Genomic DNA, 7,687 nt, shown 5'->3' with positions numbered 1-7,687 from the left:
GTTTTGAAGATTTTTGGCTTTGCAATTCAAGTTGAAATTCTGGGTTTATTATTCGTTCTACGTAAGTTCATGATTTCTTCATCTAATAGTGTGAATTGTGTTCTTGCTATTATGGGTAACTAAACTTCACAACTAGGGTTGTGGGATCCATGAGCGATTAACAAAGTATGAATAGTAAATACGTAATTCTTGAATAGTGTGGTGCATGCATTGATAATTTCTTTCATTTAGATGTCTTTTTAGCGGTTGCAAACGTTAGAACTCGCCTTGTTGCTACTTGCCGGATCAAGGAGGTAATTAACAAGAAAAGAATTATCAACATAGATTTAGTGTGATACTATCTAATAGGCTAGTGTCGGTTGGTGCGAAGTAATAACTAAGCCAAACATCGATTATGATGTCTAATATGAGGTAAAGGTAAGGTTAGTAAAGTACACACACGTAGCCAGACCAAGGTGTGGGGTGAAATTCTCTAGATGCCGGACCAAGGATTTAGAGATACCTAGCTTATCACTTTGCATGTAGTACACTAAGAAAGGATTGGTATTACTAGGATTACTGCGTTATGAGCTGTGGGGAACACGGATACCCTAGTTATTTCACTCATCTGGATAACAACCAAAACTGACTTTTGATTACTGATTATTTATTGAATTCTTACAATTTGTTCTACAAACCCCCCTTTTATTACTTGTTTCTGGAAGTAATTTGACTAATTGAATATAATTGTTGGTTAAAGTAAAGTCTAAACAATTTTCCTCGTGGGATCGACCCCAACCTACAAGTTGGGTTTTTTACTTGATAACAAATGCTTATGCTTCTTTAGGGAGGTGTAATTTGAGCGTATCAAGTTGGTCCAACCTTCTTTCACTTTAGGCGATGCGATTTTTACCTCAGTCAACTGCTTCGGTGAATCACCATTTTTACTTTTGTTTGCCAAGCCTTCATTGAAAAGTTTTAGACGTGAACACTGTCTCTTTAAGCGAGGTCTAGTCGTGTTGGCCTATTCGCCAATTGTCTTAAGCAATCCTCAGTTGGGATTTTTCACATTTTTCAACATTTTTGGCCTTTTTTGCATAGATTCATCCTTGCCTTGTACTTTAATCTTCATAGCTGAAAAATATCAAAATATCTTTATATAAGGACATAAATAGGCATTGAAGGATGCTATTTCGTTGAACTAAAATGCCTCAAATGAGTCAAAATTTAAGACTCAACAACACCCACAACTCAATATTTTATTTGTTCTCAAGTAAATCAAGTAACACATCCAGTTCAACAAAGGTGTCTACAACACTGCTTAGTGTGAGTTAACATGCAAGTGCTATATCAAGACAATTAACAAGTACACACAATATCTCAATTATGCTCCAGAAGCTTCAAATGATTACTAGTCAATATTAATCCAAGTTCAACCTCACTAATTCTCACTTATAATGCTAGAACATGCTTCAATAAAATCATTCAAGTGCCTTTCCAACATAAACGATTCCATGCTCTCATAAATCACTTCAACAAAGAAGTTAGGAATCACTACAAACTCTCACTCATCGGAAGAGAAATACATGCAAGCTTAATACCATAGGTTTGCCCATATTTTCCACGCATCACACAACCTAGTTTTAGCAAGATTTCAAGGGTCTTTTCATGCTTGTAACATGGCTGAGGGCAACGGTATAGTCAATTTGGCTTAGTGACTTCACCTTTTTAAAACATTGTTGTACTCATCTACACCTCTTCTCAAGTTATTTTCATACTTTTGACTTGGAGACTCAATCCTCAATTCTTTATCCCACCCATGGGAAACTCCTTTTATTTCATGAAGACTTTCTTTTTCAATCCATTTTATGGTTTTGCTCATATTCTTTTATATAGGGGCTCTATTTTTTGCAACAAACATCAAGATTGCGTCTAACTTTTCTTTCTTGTTGTTCACTTGTCCTTCTTTTCTCCTTTCTTTCCACACCTCCAACTTAGGCTTTTGGCCTAAGTTGGCTATTCGAACAAAGTAATGTTTAGAAAAGGATACATGGGTGAGAATGTAGGGACATATTTGATTCAAGAGGCTTTAATGATGCTGACAAGAAATGGTATAGGCTCAAATGGTCCCAACATGGTTGCACACCCTCACAATGTAGTCACAAAAGGTATGAAGATATAAGTTCCTTTTCAAAATTTGTGCCCAAGATCATCTCTTTCATTCACCAAAACTAAACAAACATGTTTTCAAGTAGGATCTCACCACACACAACACTTCAAACACAATCATTTTACATAGCTCTACAAACATTTAAGACGCTTCTTGGGAGGCAACCCTATTTTTAGTTGTTTTTCAATAATGTGTGTTGAATGTGAAGGTGGAATTAAGGTCCCTCCAGCATTGTGGAATTTAGCGAGCAAAAAAGTTGTTTTACGATTTTCCATTATGCGAGCTCGACTCTGCGCACCCTTTCTTCTTCAATGATCGTGATCCAGTTCTTTCAATTTCGGTGAACTAATTCTCATATAGTGTATCACCGTTCTACTTCGGTGGAATAAGCCGAGCTCACCGAGTTGATATTCTAGATTGATGATATGAAGAGGGATAGTCGGTGAGCTTGAGAACCTACAGTGAGTCGCCTGATTGTTGAGCGATGTTAATTACAGCTCACCGAGTGGGTCATCAGTTGTAAGGCCAAGGGTCATTGACCGTTTAAATTCCAGTATTTCAATATTTCGCAACTTTTCTTATTCTTTGCTTTCATTTAAACACTACTAAATATTTTTTTTTCATTTTTATCTTAATCTTTCTACATTGGATTGCATATTTTCATGTATTTGACTCATACCCATACATTTTCCCATGTTGTCTTCTCTATCTTGATATATAAAGGTTAGTTTTTGGGTTAATTTTGTCACTTCTTGTTCACTAGTCTTAGTGGAATTGTTTGTTGTTGCATTGTTCGTGATTAATCATAGTGGGTCTTGACTAAAGTGCATGCTTGCATGCCAATTATTTTTGAAGTTTGATTTTTGCCTTGTGTTAAATTTTGTGGGTGTTGCTTTATGTTAATCAAAATTGGAAGTTATTTGTTTGTGGGGGATTGCTTATGTATCGTGTGGGTAAAGTTTGATTAGCCCGATCTCAATAAAATGGCCTAAATTTTCCCAATGATAGATTAGGTGATGATGCGTGGTAAATTTACACTCATGTGAGGCTCTTTTCTAGGTGATTTTGTCTTGCATAGGTTTGAAATTTGTGCTTTAATGTAATTTTCTTCATATTTACATAAATTGAACTAGAGAGATAATTTAGAAGACATTTGAAGATACCACATGGAAATGAGGCAAGAAAAGGTCAACAGCAGAAAAAACACTAAATTCTTGCAAGAAAAAATGCCATATGCAAATGCACCAGAAGGACCACGAATGTAGAAGACTGGTCAACAGAGGCCTACAAACGTGCTTGAAAGACATTGAACATGGAACATAAGTCAACTCAGGTCCGAGAACGTGCCAAGCAGGCTGCAAATGCCGAGCCTGAATCAGCTCAAGTCCGCGAATACAGATGACTCTCTAGGAACGCAGAGTGTCATTTTTCAAACACTTAGGCAAAGTGGAAATTTCAACAAATTTAGCCCCAACACCCTCTTTAAACTCACTAGAAGTCACTATTCAAAGGAAGAATATATTAGAGAAAATATTGTAGAGAAAACATCATCTTCTTAACTTAGAGTAGATTTCATATTGTTTTAAATTTTGGGTTGAGACATTGAAGTTAAGTTAACTCATAATTCACTTTTGGTTTAAAGATTGTGTTCTTGATAGTAAAATCTCTTTTCCCTTGTTCGTTTCCTTACTTTGCATTTTTAGAATTGTGGGTTTAATTGTGTGTATAAATTTTGGTTTTTTTTTCTAGAAATAGACAAAGCTATTTGGGAATTTGATCTATTGCACTATTACTTTTGTAATTCCTTCATTCCATGCTGGAATTCATGAAATGGAGTTAATATAATTTTCATGTTTGAATTTATGATTCAAGACTGCACTCTTGAGTCTAGTTTTATCTTTTCGGGTTGCTTGAAAGAGAATACATGAAGTGGAGAATTAGGTTAATAATCATATTTGACTTTGAGTCCTAACTTTGAGTCCGAGAGAAAATAATTTAGGTTTACTTGGTTGAATGATAAAATTTCTAGAAATAGAGGTTTAGATTAAGATCTTTAATTATTTTGTTGTTGGCTCGATTGAGACCGAAATGACATATCGTGATATAACCCTTTGAGACCGAAAGGAGATTAGGGTTGACTGATGATGATCTAGTCTACCTATGAATGAATGATCATGTGTTGAATTGCAACAGATCATTGAGTGTTGATTGAATTCCAAATTTCCTAATTCCCATATACCCCTTGCTTGATATCGTCTTGGCCCAAAACCTTTGTTTAATTACCAAAATCACTTTCTATTTGATATTTTTCTAAATTGCATATAGTTTTAAGTTTAAACTTGTAACTATTCATTATTTATATTTTAAATAACCCAAAAATTGTTCCTTATGGGATTCGACCCCGACTCTTACTTGGGTATATTTATTGATGACGATCGCTTACTCTTCAAACTTGTTTTGAGAGTAATTTGAGCATTGTCAAAAATTTGCCAGTGTCGGGGAACAATTAGGCGTATTGAATTGATTTAGAATTTATAGTTTACTTGTTTCTATCTAGATTGTGAATAGTCGTCTTTACTTTCTTTTGTTTTGTTTTTATGACTCATTGTGATCATCATATATTTAGGAGTAGTATACCCTATACTAACCCATGGTCTTGTAGTGGAACATATGTGTTAAACTAATTTAGGCTTATGGTTGTGGATGAAAAATTCATTTGGGTTAATAAAGCCCTATGTCTACTTTCCTTAGAAAAGCACAGGCTTCGCAAAATGCACCAAATTTGATTCTATCACATTATTGATGAGTCCACAGTTTGGACTCATTTAGGGCTTCATTTTCATAGAATTAGTGTTCTCAAATGCAAATTTTGTCTCACTATCTGATGTAAATCCTTATGTTTCAGGTATTTTGAGTTTGAGGCAAAGCATGGACACTACTTGGCAAAAAGGAACCAAATGGCTGAAAAGACAAAGAAAAGAAGTCCTGAGGATTGCCTAATGCATTAGGCAAGTCGCCGAATGGCCTCAACCTCACCTAAAGTTCCATAGTGCTGAGTCCTGAAGGAAAATATCAAGTCGGTGATGAAAAAGAGTAGTCGGCACGTTACCGAACAGTTCCGCGAAGCAGTACTATATCGTCCAATGATCCAGAACACAAAGATGCTGAAGGCAAAAGCTAAAAGGCAATGAAGCAGACCAAAGAACGGATCACCGAGTGCATCGGCGATCCCGACTAACTGCGCCGAGTGATCCTTCGCAGAACATTTTTTTACAACTATAAATATTAGTTTGAATTTTTCTCTTCGTATGTAATTTCAGATACAACATTTTATTTTCTAAGTTTTCAAGTGGAGAACATTTTTGCTTAGCCCTTGAAGATTTGAAGACTACCAATTTCGAGAAATTGGAAGTGGGTGTTGAAGATTCTTCATCCTAGACTCGTTTAAAGTAAATATAATTCATACCCAGTTGAAGTTACTTTGATTTGGCATCATTTTCTTCCTTTTCTCTATGTCTAGCTAAAACCCCAATTCTTGGGGTGTGATTTTGTGATTATGGGTTAAATTTCCTGTTGGGTATTGCTTATTGTTAGTCTATTTTCTGTTTAAATGTGACTTCATTTAGTAGTTGTGGTTGAATTTAATGGGATTGTAGTTACAAATACGATTTCATCTTAGTGTTTTTGGCTTGCTCGAGAGAGAGGTTTTAAAACTAAGTCTACTAAATTGATAGCCGGTGGTTCTTGGGTCGTCATGGGTTCAACTAGAGAGAGTGAATCCTAGGCCTTTTCCCATACATTCAACTCAAGAGAAACCGAGTTGATTCAGAGCCTAGTTACAAATGTTCAGCAATTGACTATCAATAGCATTTACTTGATTGTGTAGTTTATCCCATATTCCTATCACATACCATGAATCATGTCTCCCTATATTCGCATCTCTTTTTCACTAGTTTTGTTCAATATTTGAATACAAACCCCCATTGATAATTGACATTCGTGTCAACCCCTTAATTTATCATGTTTTTACTCGATAATGTTTTTAGCTATGATTAACTCTAGCATATTCTCGCTTAACTCTTAATTCTCAGAAACCGCTCCCTTGAGACTCAACCCCAACCCATTCGGTTGGGTTATATTACTATTGTATGATCATACACACTTGAATTGGAAGTTGTGTCTTGATTATGTAAACAATCAAAATGGCGCCGCTACCGGGGACTGCTGTTACTTGAGAATTATTATTCGAGTCGAATTTTGCTTTTGTTAATTGTAGTTTACTTACCTAACTTTTAGTTTTTTGTTTTGCTTTTGTGTGCTTTAAAACAGAAGAGGTGAGTCTATTGAGCAGAACTCATGAGCTAATGGAGTTTCCTCCATTAGAAGTAATGAGGTTCAGGGATCGCATCCTAACCTTCAAACAATTGGAAGGTGAACGGATCCATGAGATATGGGAAAGGTTTAAAGAATTGGTAACTCAATGCCCAACTCATGAAATTCTCGATATAATCCTCCTTGACTATTTTTACAGAAGTCTTGGTCCCAGAAACAAGGTGTTGGCAGATCAACTCATTTCAGGTGGCATTACAAAACAGCCATATGCGATAGCAGTCCAACTACTTGATCACATGGCCGAGAAAAAGCCAAGAAGTGGAGAAGGACTTCATGTTGTCCTCAATGATGACTCAGATGGATGAGTTGACCAAAAAGATAGTGGAGACCGAAGTCCTATGAAAAAGGAAAGATAAATACATCCCTCCTCATGAGTGAAGAAGACCTAAGGATAACGAGAGAAAACATGTCAAAGGAATGCTCTCAATCAATCTCCATACGGTAACTTAGCAGGATAAAGTGTTGGACGAGATAAAGGACAACATCGAGGTGATGAAACATATGATTGATTCTTATTATAGATCTATCCAACTGCTCGAGACCCTTATGGGTCATGCATTGCCTCACCTGTACTCCCAGCAAAACAGGGTGCTGCCTAGTGATATTATGGCTAACCCAAAAATTTGAGTTTGAGTGGTGACTTGCGTCGTTCCACGACATTAACTAAGGCGCTATTTGGGAGGCAACCCAAAACCCCTTAAATGCTTTAATTTTATTTTAGAAATAATGGTGTGTTGATTGTGCAGGTTTGAGTGTGGAAAGTGTTTGAAAAGTGCAGGTTGGTGAACAAATATTCCAGTCGGCGTACCGCCAAAGAGGTCGTCTTGTCCAAGTAGATCCGGTGTTTGGCTCAACACAATTTTAACTTGGAGCCCGTAAAGCTCGGCGAGCCCAGGAGCAACTTGGTGATTCACCGACTAGGTCGACGATCGTGATGTTGTCCGTCGTTTAAACCCCTAAATAACTAAGGCTCCTATAATAGTCAGTGGGGTAAGTGACCACTCGGCGTGTCATTGAGTGGATCGGTGAGTGCGATGAATATCGCAGAGTGGGTGAAAACTGGACTGTCTTAAAATGAGCCAAGGATTTAAATTTCAAACCCTTTCACTTTCCCTCACTTTTTATTTGCCCAAACTCACACCCGCA

The sequence above is a fragment of the Solanum tuberosum genome, unplaced genomic scaffold (assembly GCF_000226075.1).
Source record: "Solanum tuberosum cultivar DM 1-3 516 R44 unplaced genomic scaffold, SolTub_3.0 scf00075, whole genome shotgun sequence".
In the NCBI taxonomy this organism is placed as follows: Eukaryota; Viridiplantae; Streptophyta; class Magnoliopsida; order Solanales; family Solanaceae; genus Solanum; species Solanum tuberosum.
The sequence above is the reverse complement of the archived record's forward strand: the minus strand, read 5'-3'. Positions refer to the sequence as shown.